This window comes from Dromiciops gliroides, chromosome 1 (genome assembly GCF_019393635.1).
Source record: "Dromiciops gliroides isolate mDroGli1 chromosome 1, mDroGli1.pri, whole genome shotgun sequence".
In the NCBI taxonomy this organism is placed as follows: domain Eukaryota; kingdom Metazoa; phylum Chordata; class Mammalia; order Microbiotheria; family Microbiotheriidae; genus Dromiciops; species Dromiciops gliroides.
This window is the reverse complement of record NC_057861.1, coordinates 102,604,596-102,626,717: the sequence shown is the minus strand read 5'-3', so window position 1 is coordinate 102,626,717 and position 22,122 is coordinate 102,604,596. Positions and strand designations below refer to the sequence as shown.

The 22,122-nt window shown below is 37.7% G+C and overlaps 1 long non-coding RNA gene across 1 annotated transcript in view; it reads left to right on the top strand.

Annotated features, from left to right (window-relative positions):
* Positions 1–1,800: 1,800 nt before the first annotated feature.
* LOC122731209 overlaps positions 1,801–22,122 on the top strand; it is a 40,932-nt gene continuing 20,610 nt past the window's right edge. Inside the window, exons 1-2 of the long non-coding RNA XR_006353584.1 lie at positions 1,801–1,866; positions 15,317–15,929. This is a non-coding gene — a long non-coding RNA (uncharacterized LOC122731209). The remainder of the gene's footprint in view (positions 1,867–15,316; positions 15,930–22,122) is intronic.

Below are 22,122 nucleotides of genomic sequence, written 5' to 3'. Positions count from 1 at the left end.
AGTCAGAGAACCTAGTTTCTTTTGCTATCTTTCTGCTTCCCAACCCTGTAACCCTAGAAAAGTCACTTAACCTCCCTTGCCCTCCATTTCCTTATTTGTAAAATGAGATGACCCTGGTGGTCCCTTCCATCTCTCTACCAATGATCCAATGAAAGACAGCATGAAAAAATGGAAACCTCTCCTCATCTCAGTCATTGCCTTGTGTGTTTGGCTGCCATGCTGCCTATCGTTGATTACCATCTCTTTAGACCTTTCCCCTGGAATGTGCCTGGGAAAGATTTCCCTTTGATTCAGTAATTGAGTATTGGTAGCGAATCAAATAAGAAACAGAAGGTTAAAGGAGATACCCTGCCTCTGGTTGGGTCCTAGAATGCCCCCTCTATTCCCTAGACAATGTGTGCATTTTCCTTAATACACAGTGTCTCTTTAAAGCACTAACTGGAAGCACTAGGATCACAGAGTCGTAGAACAGACCTGAGAGACTTTCCAGTCCACAGAACACCTGATGAATGATCTTCTGTGGCATAAAACCCAGAGTAGTCAGCCTTTGTCTAAAGGCCCATGTTGAGGGAGAAACTGTTACATCCCCATACAGCAGATTTCATTTTGGAATCCTCTAAATTTTAGGAAGATTTCCCTGGAATCAAGACTCAATTTGCCTCATTGTAACTTCTACCCATTGTTCCTGGCTCTGCCCGTAGGAGACAAGCAGAATATTCAAAGCAAGCTATCATGTCTCCACTAAGTGTTTTCCAGGCTAAACATCCAAAGATCCCACAACCACTCTTCATAGGACATGATCCTGAAAGTTTTAATATCCATTTTGCCCTCTTCTGTACCCTCACTGGACATTGTCCCTCCAAAAAGGTGTTACCCAGCATTGAGCAAAAGTACTCCAGATTGTATGGGAGGAGGGCCTCTGTAAATACTGATCCTAAGGTGGAGTTTCTTGGTTGATTACAAAGGAGAAAGAGAGGGTTGGATTATTGGTCAGGGGTGCACTTGGGGGAAATCAATTTACTGAGTTGAATGAAAGAGAGTTTGGAACCAGAGAGCTGAGTCAAGGAGACCAAATGCAATTGCAAATTGCAAAAGTCCAGGTGACAGGTAATTAGGCAATGAAATAGGGAGGTGGCTGTGTGAGTAGAGACACATGTGAGAGATGGTGTGGAGGTAGAAGTGACAGGATTTGGCAACTAATTGAATATGTGAGGTGAGGGGAAGGAAAGAACTGAGTAAGATATGGAACTTCGAAGCCTGAATCACAAGAAAAATTGGTGGTGCCCTTGACCTTAAGTTCTGAAAAATGAGGGGGGAGGAGGGTTGGAAGGAAATATCATCTAATGATACCTCATAACAATAAACAACCATCTATTCATGTTCATCCTCTGCAATGATTTTGATGGGGACATTGCTGATGGAGATGTATGATGCTACAGATTCCAGCAAAGAGTGGAAGATGACTGGCAGGAGAAACAGGGCATGACTAGGATAGTATAAAGAATTAATCATTATTTGAGGTTTTTATGACCCCATCTTTTGGCTAGAATTTAAAAGAAAAACCTCAGTGTGCACTGGCCTGGGGCTCCGCAAACTGCATGGTGCTCCACCCACTGATTGTAGCCGTTGCCATGGTGCTGGCATCTCATGTCATCACCACTCGACGATGCCTACATGGGCCTGGAAAAATTAGAATGATTGGAAGTCTAGTGAGGGCAGTCATGTGACTGTCAGAGTGGCCAGCCAATTGGCTGGGGACTGTGTGGGGGTGCTGGGAGAAGGGAGTTTTTTTATGGCAAGCTGGAAGTCACTGAAATAGGCTGCGGTGTATTCTCAGCTGATTCCTGGGCAGTGGTGGTTTTTCAGGTTGTATAATTTCCCTTCCCCCATTTTATTTCCTTTCCCTTGATCCTACTGATCCTGTTTGTGTGTTTTTTGTTTAAGTTCGTTCTTGTTAAAATAAATCCTGTTCTGTTTTGAGGGAGGCTGCTGGTCTCCTTCCTTGCCCCAATATTGTGGCGAGCCGCTTAGCTAACACTCCCCAAATAAAAATTGGTCCCCACAATAGGAAGATGAGAAAGATGAGAAAGACTAGACCCAATTACCTGTGGAGAATAATTACTATCACATTTGGTGGGCTTTGAAAAAGAGTACTAGCCTTAGATTTTCAAAGCCTGTTTTTTTTTTCCTAAAGCCACAATAAAAATAAATAAATAAACAGACAGACAGATAGATGATAGATAGATAGATAGATAGATAGATAGATAGATAGATAGATAGATAGATAGATAGATAGATAGATAGATAGATAGATAAAAGAAGCTCACAAGTACCTGACAACCATAGAAGGATTTAAGCACTAAGTGTGCTAATTTGTTGGTTACCCTGGGGCCTCAGTGTTATTGCTTTTGAGTCATTTGACTCTACATGACCCTATTTGGGGTTTTCTTGGCAGAGACAGTGGAATGGTTTACCATTTCCTTCTCTAGCTCATTTTACAGATGCGGAAAATGAGGCAAACTGGGTTAAGTGATGTGCCCACAGCTAGTGTCTGAGGAGGTATTTGAACTCAGGTCCTCCTGACTCCAGGCCCAGTTGTCTATCCACTGTGCCACCTAACTGCTGTTTACAGGGCTCTAAAAAGTTCTCCAGCATTGAGTGCCTCTCTGTCTTATCATAACTGAATGATTTATCAAGCCTAATCTGGGCTTTGTTTAGAACTTCTGGGGTAAGTGCTTTAAAAACTCTAAGGAACCAAACTTAAATCCCTGATTTGGCTTTTAAAACACTCCATAAACTGGTCCCTTTCTACCTTTCCATTCATTTTGTACTTTCTTGCATGTACTCTATGGTCCAGTAACACTGGCTTCCTTGTTACTCATACAAGGCAGTTGATGCCCCACTTTGGTGCATTTTCCATGGTTGTTCTCCCATGCCTGAAATTATCTCTGTCCTCAATCCCTCCTCCCAATTTCCTTCAAATCTCAAATAAAATTTCATCTTCTATAAGAAGCCTTTCCCAAACCCCTTTAATGCTAGAGTCTCCCATCTAACTTTACCTATTTTATACTAGATAGATGATAGATAGATAGATAGATAGATAGATAGATAGATAGATAGATAGATAGATAGATAGATAGATGGCTGGATCCACCCATCTTCCTTCAAGAAGCTCACATGATAATAGACTAGATAATAGAGACAATAATCAAATATATAAAAGATATATCTTCATATAAAGATATATGCATATATATATATATACACACAAGATATATTCCTATATAAATAGGTAATCAAAAGGAAGGTTCTAGCATTAAAGGGAATTGGAAAAAGACTTCTTGTAAAATGGGAGATTTTAGCTGAGACTTGACAGAACCAGAAGTGGAAATCAGGAGAGAAATAAGGAAGTTAGGGATGGATATCAGACTAGGTAGATAGATGATAAATAGATAGATAGATAGGTAGATAAATAGATAGATAGATAGATAGATAGATAGATAGATAGATAGATAGATAGATAGATAGATAGATAGATAGATAAATGGATGGATGGATAGGTAGATATGTAGATAGGTAGGTAGGTAGGTAGATACATACATGCATACATAGTAGATAGGTAGATAGATGATAGACAAATAAACACATATATAAACACTTAATAAGCTCTTGCTTATTGATAAATTGTCAGATGATTGATTTGGAGTCAAGTAACTCACTTTGAGACCCTGGTTCTGCTGCTTACCTCATGTATTATCTTGGACAAGTCCATTCACCCTTCCAGGCTTCAGCTTCTTTCTCTGTAAAATGAGGGAATGGAACAAATCTATAAGGTCCTTTTCAGTTCTAACAATTGTACCTCTATCCTCTGCTTCAAGTCCAGTAATCCAGCCTGAATCTTCATTTAAGCTTGCTAGCTTGGAGGTTCCCAAGGCAATTATAAGAAAGCAGGGCTATCGACCCAGTACTTCCTCCTCTTGTAGTCCAAACAGAAAAGAGAGTGCACAGCAAAGTAAGACCAGACATGCTGTGATAATGAAATACCATGAGAAGGGTATTGTCTGAACTGTTCCAACCTTGGCTCTCCTTCAAAATTATACTCGGGCCTCCAGGGTTCTGTGCCAAAAGAAATCCATTTTTGCCACTGCAAACTATTAGTGTTGACAGTATCATAGTGGCTGTAAGGGAACCCTTCTGTTCACCTTAGGCCTGCCAACTTTCTAGCTGCTATTCAAGAGACCAGCTGCAAGAATGAGTGCTCAGATGTTGGAATTGTCCTAGACCAGTTAGATCCAGGTTATGCAATGAGCAAGTTGTGTAGAAAGAGCACAGAATTTCTGAAAAACTAAGAAAGGTTGGATTCTATTTCTGGTTGTGGAAAGCATAAAATTATAGAATTCCAGAGTTCATAGACTCCTTAAAGACATATAATCACATTTGCACCTAAATAGAAATCACTGCTCTAGAATCTCTAACAAGTAACCATATTGAAATACTCTCTGAGGGCCTCATCTTGAAAAATAGAGCATTGTAGAGGACCATGCATGTGGTAGTTCTTATAAAAAATATGAGGAGGATGGGAGTGGTTTAATGGACTACAAACTCAAAATGAGCCATGTCAAATAACATAGCAATACTTATATAGCACTTTAATTCTTCACAAAATGCTGTACCAGTTTTGTGTCATTTTATCCTCATAAAAACACTGGTAAGTAGGTGATGTTATCAAACCCATTATACAAATAAGGAAACTGAGGCAGATTGAGTGACTTGTCCAGTCACTCAGAGCTAGTAAATTGCTGAAGCCTTATTGGAACCCAAGTCTTCTTGACTCTAGGTCCAGTGTTCTTTTTACTGGACCACCCAAAATATAGGTAAGACTATTCCTAGGCTGTCATTTTTAGATATTTACTAACCCTGAAATCCTATGTTCAGTTCAGGAAGCTACATATTCAGAATTACAAAAAAAGAGGAACAGGATGATAAGAGGACTAGAGACAACTGAATTATAAAATGATATTCAGGAAATACTGAAGAGAATAAACCTGAAGAAGATAAGGCTTAGTGGGAACATTATAGCAGTCTTCAAGTCAATCAGTCAATAAACACTTAAGCACCTATTTTGTGCCAGTCACTGTGCTAACTGCTAGGTTTACAACTAGAGGCAAAAGACAGTTTTTACCCTCAAAGATCTCACAGTATAAGAGAGGAAACACATAAACTATGATGTTAAAACAAAATAGATACAAGATTAATTGGAAATAATTAATAGATGGAAGGCACTAGAATTGAAAAAGATCAGGGAAGACTAAAAGTCGAAGAGAAAACAAGTTATAAAGAGCTTTGAATGGCAAACAGAGGGTGTTGTATTTGGATTTGGGAAGTGACTGGGAACCAGTGGAGTGTATTGAGTGGGGAAAAGGTGTGATGACATGTTCAGGCTTGCACTCTAAGAAGATTACTTTGACAGCTGAATGGAGAATGGATTGGAGATGAAAGAGACCTATGACAGCGAAACCAGCAGGTTGTTGCCATAGTCTAAGCATGAGTTGGTGAAAGCCTGAATCAGGGTGATACCATTATCAAAAGTGAGAAAGAATGTATGAGAGATGTTATGAAAGAAAACTTGATAGGCCTTGACAAATGATTGAATATGGAGGATGATTCAGAATGGGGAGTTAAGAATGGTGTTATTCTAGTATATAATCATGGGTGACTAGAAAGATAGTGGTAATCTTCACAGTTATAAAAAAAAATTAGGAAGAGAAAAGGGTTTGGGGAGAAAGGTAATGGGTTTACGTTTGGATATATTGAGTTTAAGATTTCTATGGGATGTCTATTTTGAGATGTCAGTTGGAGATATAAGACCGGAGGTCAACATAGAGGTTAGGATTAGATCAATAGATTTGAGAATTATCAGTATGGAGATAATGATCCATGAGAGCTAGTAAGATTACCAAGTGAAATAGTATAGAGGGAAAAGAGAAAAGAGTTCAGGAAAGAGCCTTTGGGTACACACATGGTATTTGGAATGATCTGGATAAATGTACATCAAAGGACATTGAGGGGTAGTTACATAGTTGGGAGGAGAACTAAAAGAAAGCAGTATCATAAAAAAAATTAGAGAGAAAATAGCATCTAGGAGAAGACTGTGATCCACCATGCTAAAGGCTACAGAGAGATTCAGAAGGGGGAGCATGCAGAAACGTTCAAATGATGAGATCAGAAGACAGACTGTAGAAAGTTAAGAAGAGTGAGAGGAAAGGGAATAGAGGCATTTATTTTAGAAAGTCATCTCAAGGAGTTTAGCCACAAAAGCTAGCAAAGAGTATTTGAAGGGCTTGTCAAAAAGAAGATGTTACACTTTTATTGCTTGATTCGGGTGTGGGGGAAGCTAAGGATACAAAATGGAATTTGTACAGAGGTAGCTTGAAAGGAAATTATTTCAAACAATGGCCTCTAACATGCTTTGAAAGGTAGTGAGTTTCCACCCCAAGAAGCCTTCAAGCCAAGTCTGAACCATTACTTGATGAGTATATTCTGAAGGGACTTGTTGGGGTATTAAATGAACTAGGGTCTTTCAGGTATATTTCAATTCTGCTACTATGGACAAGTTTTACAAAAATAACTTAGATTGAGATTATGGGACTCTAACATTATAATCTGGGTACATTTTAATTTTTTGGCATTTAAATAGCATTTTATTTTATTTTTCTCCAATTACATGTTAAAACAATTTTTAAACATTTTTTGTTTTATTTGAGTTCCAAATTCTATCTGTTCTGCTTTCCTTCCCCTTTCATATGGTTTATACACATGTAATCAGGTAAAACATTCCAATATTAGTCATTTTGTACCAGAAGATTTGAATTTACAAAAGAGAAGGAAGGAAGGAAGGAAGGGAAAGAAAATTAGCATGCTCCAGTCTGTATTCATATAGTATCAATTCTTTCTCTGGAAGTGGATAGTATGCTTCATCACATGAAGTGGCAAAGTTTCTTTAGACACATCTTCCTAACCCTGTGTTCATGTGAATGATATGAGTGTTGGATTTTACATTATGTATATTATTTTCCATCTTATTATATTCTGACAATTATTGCAAGCACTTGACCTCTTTTTAGACTCTAATTCTGCCATCTATATTTTTACCCATGCCTCCTACCTCATCTATTATGCTTTCTAAAAGTGAAGCAGCTACCAGTGATCTTTCCAATCAGGCCATCCTTTGCATGCTTCTCTCTTCTACTAAGTCTCTTGTGATTCCTCATGCCCAACTACGAATGAAACTGAGAAAAACAACCCCACTACCTACAAAGCTGGGTCAAATCTCAGTTCGAACTCCCGAGCTGAGCCTCTTTAGTTCTCACTTCCAACTTGCTTGCTCTGAACCTCTTTGGTTCCGTTTTGAAGTCCTAGAGCAGAACAAGGTCTGCCCAACCTCCTTTACTTGAATGTTCTGCCACCAGTGTCACAGTACTCATACTCATGATAGCAACACAAAAGTTGCCTTTACAGGACATGGAATTTCAACATTTTGCATGCCACTTTTCTGCATTGTTGATACCACCTTTTATCAGGTATATGCCTTTCATTTGGCCTCTCTATCCAGTGACTTCATCAAGAATAGACAGGTTTCAGGTAAGTTTTATAGTTTGGGTCAAAGTGTATAGAGAACAAGAACCAATTTGAGTAGACTGGTTGCAGAACAAGGACAAAGTATCATCTGGGAAGTCTACAGGGTGCTTTCAGGGAGTGAGGTGAAAGGTTTAATAAAGGACCTCTCTTTGAAGCCTAAAATCAAGTAATAGTAGTAGGAAGAAAATTTTCATTGCAGCAGTTGCTCTGATCAGAGATGAATTATCCAGTGGGCTTGTGTTATGGGCCAGACCTGACTCAGGCTAATCTGGGAATTCAGGTATAATATCAAAATGAAGTGAGGCAAATATACACATTTAAAAGTTAAATACAGGGCAGCTAGGTGGCACAATGGATAAAGCACCAGCCCTAGCTTGAGGAGGACCTAGGTTCAAATCCAGCCTCACTTGACACTTACTAGCTGTGTGACCCTGGGCAAGTCACTTAAACCTCATTGCCCTGAAAAAAAGTTAAATAAAGGGATTTTACTTAGCCATAGCATTGAAACTGTAGAATAGAAAATGTTACTCAACAAGAATACAGGACCACTTCCCTTGACTCCATGCTAAAACCTGTCTGGATCAGGAAGGTTTGGTTACTCATATGGAAGAAATATGGGAGGAAAATGCATTCAATAATAATCTACTTTGTCCAAAGTACTTTACAAACATTATCTCATTTGATTTTGAAAACTACCCTTTAAGATAGGTTATAATAGTAATAGCTAATATTTAAGTAGTTCTTAGCACTTTACAATTATTATCTCATTTGATCATCATGATAATCCTGCAAGGTAAGTGCTGTTATTATCCCCATTTTATAGATGAAGAAACTGAGGTGAAGTTACTCGCCCATATCAGACATCTAATAAGTATTGAAAGGTAGATTTGAACTCAGAAATTGTGAGGTTCAGTGCTATAGCCACTATGACATCTATCTGCTAAATCTGAAAGACACTGACTCCCCATGGGCTGGCCTTTTTTATGCTTTTGGACAACTATGAAGCTGTATCCTAGGCCAGTTATGTCTCTAGGGCAGCTTCCTTGCCTTTTAGGGAAAAGGAAACAAATATCTAGCCTAGCTTAAGTGATAGGGAAACTAGTAGATATGACTACTTTCATAGAAGCCCATGTGACCTAGAACTTCATGAGACTTATAAATAATATTTTTCTTTCTTTTAGGCCTGGGGGATCCTAATGTAAGAAAGACTATAGGAACCAGAACAGGGACTCTTTATTCTACTCTCATTCTAGAGACTGGGCTCACTCACTATAAATACTGGAGAAGGAATGAATAACCACCAAGAATATAAAGGGAAGAAATTTAAGTGCCTCCATATTGATAACAAAGTAAAAGTCATGACTTTTTGTGTGGCCCATAGCATCCTGCATAAGTTCTTACCACCCTTCCTTTCCAGCCTTGCCTCACAGTACTCAAATCCATGTACTTGACATTTCTGTCTATTGAATATACACAGATTTCTCCCACTTTGGTTCCTTGGTTCATACTTCTCCCTACAACTGAATTGCCTTTCCTTACCACCATGTGAAACACAACTCTAATAGCTATTAATACTAAGCATTTACATAGCGTTTTAAGGTTTGCAAAGCACTTTATATATGTTAATTCCTTTGATGTCTCTTTCTCTAAGGAGCTATTTCTTCCTAACCACCCTGGCCCCACTCCAAGTATTCTTCAATAATGACTTCCCCCAACTTTTCCACTTAGGCTTCACATAGCACTTAGTTTAGCACCTTTTCAACACATTTATCATGTGCTATAGTTTTCTGTTTGTGTTTTATCTGACTCCTAGAATGAAAACTGAGAGAAGGGACCGTGGCATGACTAAACGTTTTATCTATTTTAGTTCCTAACCCAATGCTCTGTATATATTGTGTTTGTTATATTTATATTGCATTGTGATTATTCAGTCGGCTCTCTGGTTTTAAAAAAATTCTGCTGTCTTGAGTCCACGTTTCCATATCCTGGTCTTTTCTGGTATTTTTTAAGAGAAGAGAAAACTCAGAGAGAGAGCCAAACTCCCCAGGTTACTCAGGACCTAGGAATCTTGTCTTCATTCTCATTGTTGCTGTCATTCATTCCACAAAGATTATCCAGAGATTCTGATTCTGATCACAGTGATTCTGAAAGTAGTAATAATTCAATAACAAACATACCATGATGTTAACAGATATATTATGATCACTATGGTAAGACTTATTAGTGTAACCATTGGAAAGGAAGCTGTCTTATAAGTCTGTCTGGAGGACTGATTCTTGCTTTATCCAATATCTGTGTGCTGCAGGGAGAATCGGTCTTTCTTTTAGTGTCACAGTTGTCTCAACTTTAAAATACAGAGATTGAATTAGATGTTCTTCAAAGTTCTTTCCATCACTAACATTCTCTAAATCTTTGAACCATGTATACATGATGAATTTGTAATTTCATTGATATGGAAGCCTCCCTGTGTGGCAACTGACTCCAACAATATGGGCCTCAGCCAACCTTTAATGGTTAGCAATTGATTTTGAAGCTGGGTCTTCCTGATTCAAACAGTATATCCACTATTACACAATATCTCTTGAACATTAATAAGAATTGATATAGGAATAAGGGATGCACCTGTGTTTTAATTGGTATAGGAAGCACTCAAGTGAGGAAGCTTTCTCTTTCAATGCATATTGCAATCTTCTCTGCAACTTATTATCTTAAAGATTTGTCTACAACATTAAAAGCTTAAGTGACCTTTGAACCCAGATCTTCCTGACATCAAGGCCAGATTTCTTTTCACTATGTCACACTGATTCTTTGAACTCTGATATTTGTTTAATTCAATTTATTTACTTAATATAATTTACTCATCACAGACCCCTGTGTACTGATGTGGTTTATTAATTATTAACACCACTAATAATTGGTACCATTGATAATGTCACAATACAATTAATAATTAAGCACATAGAGTGTAATTCTTTGGAATTAATTTATGATAATTCATTTTGTTTTCCAGACTAACAGAGTTAGTTAGAATAATGGTCAGAGTTGGGATGTAAAATGATGCAGCTTATCATATCCACACTCCAAAAATCAATTAAACTCAACTGGTGTGGTGGATAAAGATGGGTTATTTTAAGTTTAAACTTTACTCATAAAAATGTAAACCGATAATTAAACAAAAGAAATAACCCCAGATGACCTTATAATCATTCTTTTATACTGGGAAAGGAAGAAAATGTATAATTTATAATCTATTCTGAAGGAAATGTTCTGATTTCTCCATTGATCTCCTAATGCCCTTATAGCTTATAGCACTTACTTCGTTACTCACTTGAAATGCATATAATATGGTGGAAAGATGAATCAGAATTAAACTTAGTGCTAAAGAATAAATTCCAAAAAATTGTTTGGTGTTTATGGTCTCCCTTTCCTCTGAAAATCACTCTGAGAAGAATAGCATAGGGGGTAGAGAATTGGTTTGGGAGCCAAGAAGATCTGGTTTCAAGTACCACTTCTGACACATATTGGCTCTATGGCACTGGATAAGTCATTTAATCCCGTAGTACATTGGGCAACCCTCTAAAATTATAAGTTGCAGAGAATTTGAGCTATGGCTGTGGTGACCTTTACTGATAGAAAGCATTTTCTGATCCAGGAATTTTTGGTAACACTGAAATCACAGACCTCATCCATATTCCTATTCCCATGTTGCAGTGCTGCAATAAGTCCCAGAGATTTGAAAGCAAGAGTTCTTGCCTTTAAGAGGCATATATTCTATTGGCAGAGGTAGATTAGAAATCTAGGGTACATGAAATCCAGTGCCACCAATGTTTGAAAGGAATTTGTTCTATATGAATTCTGTGTATTTTCACAAGATTCTCATATATATATGCATATATATACATATATATGTGTGTATGTATGTATACATGTGTGTATATTTGAGTGTGTGTGTGTATATATAGATATAGATATAGATATGCACACATTCTCTATCTCTGTATGTGTGTGTGTAAAAGGAAAGAGGGTCCACTCACAAGATTCCCAAATTATTTCAATATTTAGGAGGGGTGGTAAGAAAGAGGACAGGTAGTCTTGTCTGCCTGCTTTAGCCTTGGGACAAACATCTAAAGAAAGACCACATGATTTACAGACTTCAAATGGGTCATAGGCCAAAATGAGGAGGGAGGAAAGCCAGGAAGTTCCCCTTGGTGATGATCCATTAAGGATGTCCTATCCCTTTTCTTGGAAAAGGAAAGTGCTGTGAAGTCTTAAGTTTCGTCACTTTTCTCTTTTCTGGCTGCTGATGTTCTATGAATGAGTCTATTAACCAACAATGGCAGGATCCTCTGTTAAAAATATCTATGAAGCATTCTCCATTTTGGAAAAACTATCTCTTTATGGATCTTAGAGAACTTAGTATGTTCTCCTTTGAAAAAGACATGTTAATCTACATCTTACTCAGCCTACTCGAATATGAGTTTCTTGAGTTCAATCCAATGCAATTCAACAGACATTCATTAGATACCTTCTGTGTTCTGGGTCCTTGTGATACAAAGAAAAAGAATTTTAAAATTTCTTGTCCTAGAAACCTACATTCTACTGGGCTGATTCAACATGTACACAGATATACAAATGTAAAAAAAATTCAGAATGAAGAATGAACTAAATAATTCTAATAACATGTAATTATCTCATTTTATCCTGTATATAGCTTTCTTTGTATATATTCATTGGAATGTTGTCTCCTCCATTAGATTCTCAGCTCCTTGAGGACAGGGACTGTTTTTTGCCTCTTTTTGTATCCCCAGTGCTTGGCACAGTGTCTTGTGCATAATAGGTACTTAAAAACTGTTTATTGAATGAATGTAGAGAGGAGTCAAGAAAAGCTTCTCCTAGGAGGTAGTATTTGAGGAGGGCTTTGATGAAGAGGAGAATAGGAACTATTTGAGATTTATGAAAATCTACAGTGATGTTCATAAAGGTGAATAAACTTTTAGTGTTCTAAACTACTTTCTCCACAAACCTAGTACAATTAAATTATATTAATGGAGGGGTTTCATGAGTGTATTGTTCTTTGTTCTTGTTCTTAGAAAAATCTCTAATATTGTGGAAAGGGTAGTGTTTCTGACTTTTTAACTAGTACCTCTGGCACTAATTTACAATATTATTTTAGAAAAGGCACATTAACTCTCTACGGCAGTTTTCTCATCTACAAAATGAGGGAAGATGATTACTAAAGGCTCTCTTAGACACCTTCCAGCCCTGAAATACAGTTATTCAGTGATTCTGCATGTGATCCAAAACATAGCTGACAGCTCAGGGGCTGACAATAGGCACTTTAGATCTCTAGAATGAATATGAATGGATGAATGGATATATGGTTAATATAGGAATGGCACAAACACAATAAATTAATCAAAAACCATTTATTGAGCACCTAGTATTTACCCAGCACTGTGACACACACATGTACATGCACGTAATAGGTTGCACTTCTTTGTTGACAAGTATAATCCTATTATCCCAAACACTCCATTTCCCAATTCTAAACATGCGTAAATTTGTCACCTAGTCTAAATGTCAAAATGCATCTGAGCAGTGTCTTCCTTATATAATGTGTTCCCCAAAGTCTTAGTGGAGTTTCAAGCCATTAGAGCTTGACACCAAAAAAGATACTTGAAAAAATGTGGAGGATATCACAAAAGACTTAATGGAATTTCAAGACCTTAAAGCTTAGAACCCCACTAAGACTTTTATGATACCCACCATATAATTTTATGTCACAATATTTTTTCTCAGTATCCTTCCTCTTTCCCCTTCCAGGGAGACCCCATATAACAAATAGTCTTTTTAAAGACATTTTTTTAAATAGGAACAATCAGCATAACTTGAAAATGTCTGAAAATATGAACTATGTACAACATTTGTGAACCTTCTATCATTCTCAGTTAATTTAAATTATTTGTAAGAGATTAGCTAGTGTATTAAAATTGATTCCCATTTAATGACATTAATATGTTTTTATTTTATGCAACACCATACTTTGGACTGAAGAGGTGAGGATACAGAAACAAAGGCACTACAGTTGAAAAGCACATAAGAAGAAATCTAGTCTAACCTTTTCCTTTAATAGATGAGGTTTCTAGTGTTGAGAGGTTTAGTAATATTCCTAAACTCGTATAAGTAATAAACAGATGAGCTGGGATTTGAACCTATGTCTTTTGAGTCAAGATTTACTTTCTCTTTCCATTGATGATAATATATTTGTAGCTTGGTAGGACTTCAAAGGCCACCTAGGCCAATCCCATCATTTTACAATCAAGGATATTGAGACCAGAAAAATGTAATGACTTGCCAAAGATCACACAAGAATGTGGCAGAGTGGAAAGTTGGCTTCTCCTACTGCACTGTGGTGCTTCTTCAATGCCATTGCATTGATGGTAATAATGATAATGATGATGATGATGACAATAACAATAATTTTATGCACTTTTAAAATTTTTAATTGATGGAATAAAACAAGCATTTCTACCACCAGTACAATGAAAAAAATGACTACACATGAAAGTTCAAATCTACTATTCAAAACTTGCTGTTCCTTTCAAATATACAAAATTATCATGTAAATTTTTTCTTCCCTACCCCTCAGATATGGCTACCATTACACACAAATAGGTATATTTATGTAAAATTATTCTCTGCATACTTCTAATTATAATTTATTCCTCTGTATGCAGATAGCATCTTTTTATATGTGCTTTATAGTTAATGATATAGATATTTATAATAGTCAAAATAACTCATTCACTCAAACTCATTCTTAAAATAATATTGCTGTTATGTATACAAAATTCTCTTGCTTCTCATTTCATTCTTTATTATTTTGTGCAAGTCTTTCCATTCTTTTTAAATATCATTGAGCTCATCATTTCTTACAGCACAGTAGTATTCCATCATAATCATATACTATGACTTATTTAGCCATTCCCCAATTGGTGGGCAACCTTGCAATTTTCAGTTCTTTGCCAACACAAAGAAACTTCAATATGTGATCTCACTCAAAATAGTCACATCATTTCAGTCTTGTGATTCATCCCATTTTACAGATGTGGCTCTTCAACAGTGTGAAATAACTTCTATTTCAGAGAAGAAGACTGAATCTGATCCAATATGTTAAATGGACAAGGAAGAAATGAAAGAGAGAGACACAGAGAGAGAGAGAGATCAGAGTGATGAAGGGCATATAAGAGAAGGCTTTATAAAAATAGAGACTTTTCAATCTGATCTTAAAGAAAATGATGGTAACATATTGAGAGAGAGGAGGAGGGAGACTATGGTACATTTGCAAGAATATTGTTTTTGGAGCCAGAGGACCTAAGTTGAAACCCCAGCTCAGGTATTGACTACCTGTGTGACACTAGGCAAGTCATTTTTGCTTTCCTGGGCTTCAGTGTCCTCATTTAAAAAATGAAGAGTTTGGGTTAAATGATCACTAATACTCCTTTCAACCTTAACTCTATGATGCTATGATATTATAATGCTTCTAAAACATTTGTTTCTATTGATTCACAGCATCAAATCTATGGGAATCTGATGGTCTTAAGCACTGGCTGGGGTATATATGGTACAATCAATACCCATTGGAAAATGATTTGATAAGATTTATGTTTACTTCTAGCTACCATATCTTCAGAAGGGCATTGGCAAGCTTTGGAAGATTCTGATCAGGGAGAACAAGATCCCCAAAACTGTAGAAACCACATAATATGAAGATATGTTGTGGAAACTTGGCATTTTATCCTGAAGAAGAGAAGCCTCAGAGGACACATTATAGGTATGAATGCCTTTCCCACGGAAGGATGATCCCAGAATTCAGTGGAAGTTACAGGGAGGTAGATTTCAGCTTCATATAAGGAGAACCATCATAAAAAACAAAACTGTTCAAAACAAAACAAAACAAAAAATGGAATGTTCTGCCTTGGGAGAGAGTGAGTGAGTTCCTGGATAGGCTTGAGAAGAGGTTGGAAGACCATCTGTGAGGGATGCTGTGCAAAGGATTTTTGCTTGGGTGGGAGGTTGGCCTTGCTGACCCCTGAGATCCCTTTCAACTACAACAGTCCTCAGTTCTACAATTAATGAAAAGAAATCTCTTCTAACTACAACACAGCAAAAGGCAAAGCCAGCAATCAAAAGGAAAAGTTGTCTGGGTACAAGCCAGGATGATTCAGCATCTCCAGGGGAGCACCAAGGGGAGGAACAGAGAGAATGCCTCTGGGAACATAGCTGGACAGGTAATAAAAAAGCAAGTCAGAAGGGAACAATTAGCAATGGTATTTTCTAGGATCATGGATATCAGCTGTAGGGGCCACAAAGTAGTCTCACTCCCCACCATGTTGGACAACTCACCCCCACCCGCAGCGGATTTCCCTGCTCAAGATCTGACGTAAATTGGTTCCTTACGATGGCAAGCTGCCCACAGATTTCTGGGAAGTATGTTTAAACAGGAGGCACGCCAGGACTGGAGTCGGCAGTGCTTCTGTGTAGCTTAGAATGCAGGCTGTAATTAGGGACATTGAGATCCCTGAAGCTATGGGCCAGGAAAGAAAAAAAAGAAAGAAAGAAAGAAAGAAAGAAAGAAAAAAAGACACCCTTTCAGAATTTCTAACTGTAGAAAGGAAAAATCCCCCCCACCCCCCACCCCCCCCGCAAAGGTTTTTTAGCTTGGATGTGTGTGGGCCCGGTTTTCTCTGTCCACTTGAGTTAATGATTCCATTCTGCACTTTCACCATTGTCCATTTTTCAGTCTCCCTATCTTTGGATACAGACATTAAATATTGTTTTCCACCTTCAATCTGACTCCCACAAGACTCTATTTTGATCTATCAACTCTCTCTCTGTCTCTGTCTCTAACTGCTTCAGTCTCTGTCTCTGTGTCTTTCTCTGTGTTTCTACCTCTGTCTCTGTCTCTCTGTGTCTGTGTCTCTGCTTCTGCACTTTCAAGTTTTTAATGTACTTTTTCCCATCTGTCTTTGAGGAAGGTTATATAACACTATTTAGATAGCACTTTAAGGATTGCACAAAGTACTTCCCTCATTATAACCCAGGGAATTGGGGTTGTTTTATGGATTATTAACACTTCCATTTTACAGAGGCTCAGAGAACTTGGATGACTTGCCCACAGTCACACAATAATATTAAGTATCAAATAAGATTTGAAAGAAGTCTCCTGACTCCAGGCTTAAGGCTGTTCCCACTCTACTTGATGACATCATCAGACATGCCCCACTCCAGAAGAATAAATGGGTTTGGGACTGCTATACTATGAATTTTTTTTTTTTTTTTAGTGAGGCAATTGGGGTTAAGTGGCTTGCCCAGGGTCATACAGCTAGTAAGTGTTAAGTGTCTGAGGCCAGATTTGAACTCAGGTACTCCTGACTCCAGAGCCAGTGCTCTATCCACTGCGCCACCTAGCTGCCCCTGTACTATGAAGTTCTTAAACCATGTAAAACGATTTGCATACATGAAAGTATTCAATAAATGCTAGCTATTATTTTACAAACCCCATAATGCAGCAGTCCAAAAGCCAGGACTAGAAGAGTAAGATGAATTTCACCTCTACAATTATCCCTCATCTTGTTCCCATAATAAATACTGTAAGGCAGATGCTGCTTTCCCCATATGACAGATGAGGAAACAGGTTAGGAATGGTTAAATTTTCCTCCTCAGTATTTTTAATCTACCTTCACTGGTTCTTGACTACGACCAGTTAGTGACAAACCTATTACTTAGTGTAAGTATGGTGTTTAAATAAAAGGGAAATTCATGCAGAAATAGTACTAAGAATTTGAGAGATAAAGGAAAACTTCAGGTTCATTTTACGCAGCCCATCTCATTTTACATGTTAGGCAAATGAGGCCTAGAGAGATGAAGAGACCAAAGATAAAAATTATGGCACCATTGAACAAAAATAGTCTCTGAAAGGCTACAGAAGAGAACGATATAAGGCCTATAGAAAACAAAATGCATGAACCATAGGCTGGAAAGCTGAAAGAGAAGTTAGAGATTGTTTGGTCCAAACCCTTAATTTCACAGATAAGGAAATAGAAACCAGGCAAGATGAAGTAACCTAGCTGAGATAGCAGAGCTAGTAAGCAGGCAAGCTAAATACAGCAAAGTGACTTTCCAATCTGCATTGGGGGCAAGAGGAAGATCAAGAGAGAGGGAGAGAGAGTAGACTCCCTTCTTTAGACAAATAAGAAAGTAACTTATAATGGAAAGAAGGTGTGATTAATGAACTCATATTTTCTTTAGTTATTCTCCACTAAGGGGAACAATCTTCAGAATGAGAATCACAGGATATCAGTTTTAAGAAATCTCAGAAATCAACTTATCTAATTAATACATACTAGAGCAAGAATTCCTTTACATAATACTTGGCGAATGATCATTCAAACATTAATGAAAAGTCTCCAGTGAGTAAGGGATAGGAGAATGGAGGAAAGCCCCCAAACTACCTAAGGCAGTCTATTCCCTTTCTTTGGGTAAGGAGAAATGCTCTAACAATTAGGGCTATCATATAACTGCCAAAATAACTTTGCTAATGTGGGGGGCCTGACCATGTCACTTTCTGTTTAGGGACTTTCAGTAGATCCCCTTTGCTAAAGAAAGTACTTAGCTTATGGTTAAAAGCTCACCATAGGGGGCAGCTAGTTGGCACAGTGAATAAAGCACTAGCCCTGGATTCAGGAGGACCTAAGTTCAAATCTGGCCTCAGACACGACACTTACTAGCTGTATGACCCTAGGCAAGTCACTTAACCCTTATTGCCCTGCAAAAAAAAATTAAAAACTAAAAAAAGCTCACCATAATCTGTCCCCAAAACATTTTTAAAGTAACAAGTATTTTTACTTATAGTTTTAGGTTCCAATTTTATCCCTCCTTCCTTCCCTCTCCTCCCCCCTCCCTGAGGTGGCAAACAATGAGACATAAGTTATACATGTACAATTACGTAAAACATTACTATATTAGTCATTTTGTATATGGAAACTTGAATAAAAGAAAGAATGAAAGAAAGTGAAAAATAGCATGCTTCAGTCTGTGTTCCATCAATATCAGTTCTTTCTTTGGAGGTGGATAGGATCATTGTATTGTTGAGAATAGTTAAATCCTTCACAGTTCTTCATCAAACGATATTGCTGGGGGCAGCTAGGTGGCACAGTGGATAAAGCACTGGCCTTGGATTCAAGAGGACCTAAGTTCAAATCCAGTCTTAGACACTTGACATTAGCTGTGTGACCCTGGGCAAGTCACTTAACCCTCATTGCCCTAAAAAACAACAACAGCAACAAAACAATATTGCTTTCTCTTTACATAATATTCTCTTGGTTCTTCTCTCTTCACTATACATCAGTTCATACAAGTCTTTCCAGGGAAATCATCCTGCTTGTCATTTCATGCTTTTATATTCTAATCAAACTAGACTGCTAGCTCTTCCCTGATTTTTCTTATCCTTTCCTGTTTTCATGCATTCCCACAAATCACCCATATCCTATGACTGAAGGTTAATTAGCTTCTCTTTAATATTCTTTCCTATGAAGGACATAGTTCTGGATCTGATAGCATGATAGCTTGGCCCTTGATGAAAATGCCCATACCTCAATTTTCTCATTTCTAAAAAGGGTATAAAATATCAAAGGAATCAAAAGGGGTATGTAACCACTCTTCAGCACCCCTTAGTTGGAGGGTTTGCAAAATCAAGCCAAAGAATGGCTATGTGGCAAGGGTTTTTATTTTGTTTGCCCAGGCTGGTTTTTAATGTGTTTGGCTTTAAGTTTGTATTTTTGGACATCTTTCCAAATTTGGTTCTTTGTAAAGAGATAAATTCTGAGGCACTCTGTGCAGGCACCAAATCCCCATTACACTAGGAAGCTGATCAAGGTTTCTGAGTCATCATGTCTAAGGAAAATAGCAAAACTTGTTGTGATTCAGGCTAAACATTGACCACCCTGCTTCTCTAAAGCTTTAGCCAACAATCTCACGGTATTTTGAAAATGGCCCTCAGGGCTTCCCAGCATTGCAGTAAAGTGACCTGACCCATTTACCTTTGGCCACATTCATCTCCACATGTACTCCTTTACATAAATGCCCTCAGTCTCCCTACTGGTTTCTTCTCTCTGATCTTTAGCAGGGATATCACCACCTCCACCCTCTATCCTATAATCCCAAAACAAGCAAAGAATCATCAATAAATATGCAATATTAGACAAACCAATGATTTTTTTCCTGCTATACCCAAATGTCTTGGTTCCCTGGTCAGAGAACAGAGAGGAAATTCATCTCTTCTCTGAGATTAGGGATGCTACCCTCACCATATACAGCAGTTCTCCTTTCTTGCTCCCAGGCATTTGAATCTTACTAGAAGATTAGGAAATCAAACTGATTTCACCAGCTACAAATCTATGATGCCAGACTTCAGCTGAATAATACCTGCTATTCAGCTCTCCTCCAAATTAAGTTTCTTACATCTTTATCTCATTCCCCATAGTGACTCCCTACTCCTACCTCCACCCAAACTATATCTTCAATCTTATATGTACAACACATGGTTTATCCAACTACTGCACTAAGAAGACTGGGGGAAACCAACTTGAATTTCCTCTTCTTCCCTACTCCATTTCTTAACACATCTGAACAACCTGTCCTGTCCTCTGTTCGCAGATTTAGTGTACCCACCTCACTAAGGCTCTCCCTCTAACGCTGGCCTTGATTCCATTTTGTTATTGCTCTAGCTCTAGCAGTTATCTCTTCTCTCTCATGAATATGAAAATCACATAGTTATAGAGACAGAAAGGAGCACAAAGACTTTTACTCCAACCCCCTTATTTTAAAGATAAGAAAAATGAGGCCTAGGAAGCCTAAGTAGGTTTCCTAAGGTCACATCAGTCCTAAGTGGTAGTGGCACTTACTATAAGTAAGAAGTCCTCTGACCTAAGACGCAGCTTTCTTCCATGATGCCTCCAAAAAATATTTCAGTGTCTCTCTGTCTTGTCTTTAATTCTTAGTCAATAAATATTTATTAAGTACCTTCTTTGTGCCAAACATTGTACTAAGCACTGGGGATGCAAAGAAAGACCAACAAAAAAAAATCTTTGTTCTCAAGGAGTTCACAGTATAATGGAAGAAACAACATGCACACAGTTGTGTGCAAACAAGCTATGTACAGGACAAATTAGAAATTATTAACAGAAGGAAGAGACTTTCTCACTCTCTCCCTCTGCCTCACACTTTCCCTCTCCCTTCAATCCCTTCCCTCTTCTATCCCCCCTTCTTTTCTCCCCATCCTTTTTAATTATTACTTTTGATTGACATATGACTATTTGTGTCTGTATGGGGAGAAAAGATGCAGAAGTTTGGGAGTAGAGTATAATTCAGGCCCAGGAAGAGTGACAAATCCTGTGGTGTTGTTTTTGTTTTTTTTTCCCCACTAGACATCTAAAGGAGCCAGACATATACCTTCCCCCTCCTATGGATTAAGACAACTTTACAAACAGGCTTAGTAAACTGCTCTACCTATACCCCACCTTCATCAACTTCCTGACCTGAGCAATATCATTTTGGGGATCACCTTAAGTTAAGCATGCAACTAGTTGGAGCAATATGAGAGAAAGCTATCTTATATTGGATGTACTGGCAGCTACCTTGCCACAGTCACCACTTTCCCCTGTTTCCACTGCACCCTCTGAGTTTCTTTATATGTAATGGAAAGGTAGTTGCATTTGGAACCTGAAGACTTGAGTTCAAATCTTATCTCTGCACTCACTATCTGCTTGACCATGGAGAAACTACTTTACTTGTCTGGGCCTCAGTTTCCTCATCTGTAAAATGAGGCTAGGCCTAGATAATTCCAAGTTCTTTTCTGAATATAAATCTAGGATCCTAGATGTATTTCTTTAAACTTTCTTCTATTTACTCACGATAACTGAAACTGAGTTTTGTCCTAAAAATAGCATGTCCTTTAATATCCTCTGGACTGATCCTTTTCATACAACCCCTTGACTCACAGGATAAGGAGGAAGAATTCAAGCCAAAGTATTCTAAATAGAAATCAACTTTTAATTCCCATGATTAAAGCACTCCTTCCCTCATCTTTATTTTTACCTCTTTTATTCACAGCTTCTAGATGAGTTTTTGAAGATGTATTTTATACTCCCTTCCCCCCTTCCCCTCTTCCTTGATTTCCAGAGTACAATGAGAAGAAGCAAAGACAAATACGACTGGACATTTTTGAGTAAAGCTCTAAAATATAGTGTCCACTTTTTTCAATTAAAATGAATTTAAAACCAAAATTAACAAAAAATAAGACTAACATGGAGAATTTACTCTGACAGTGAATTCATTTTTGTTGTTATTTAGTACAGTCCACTCAAATGAATTCAATTTGAGTAAACAAATGTTGAATCTCAAGGTGGGCAAGATCTACTATTG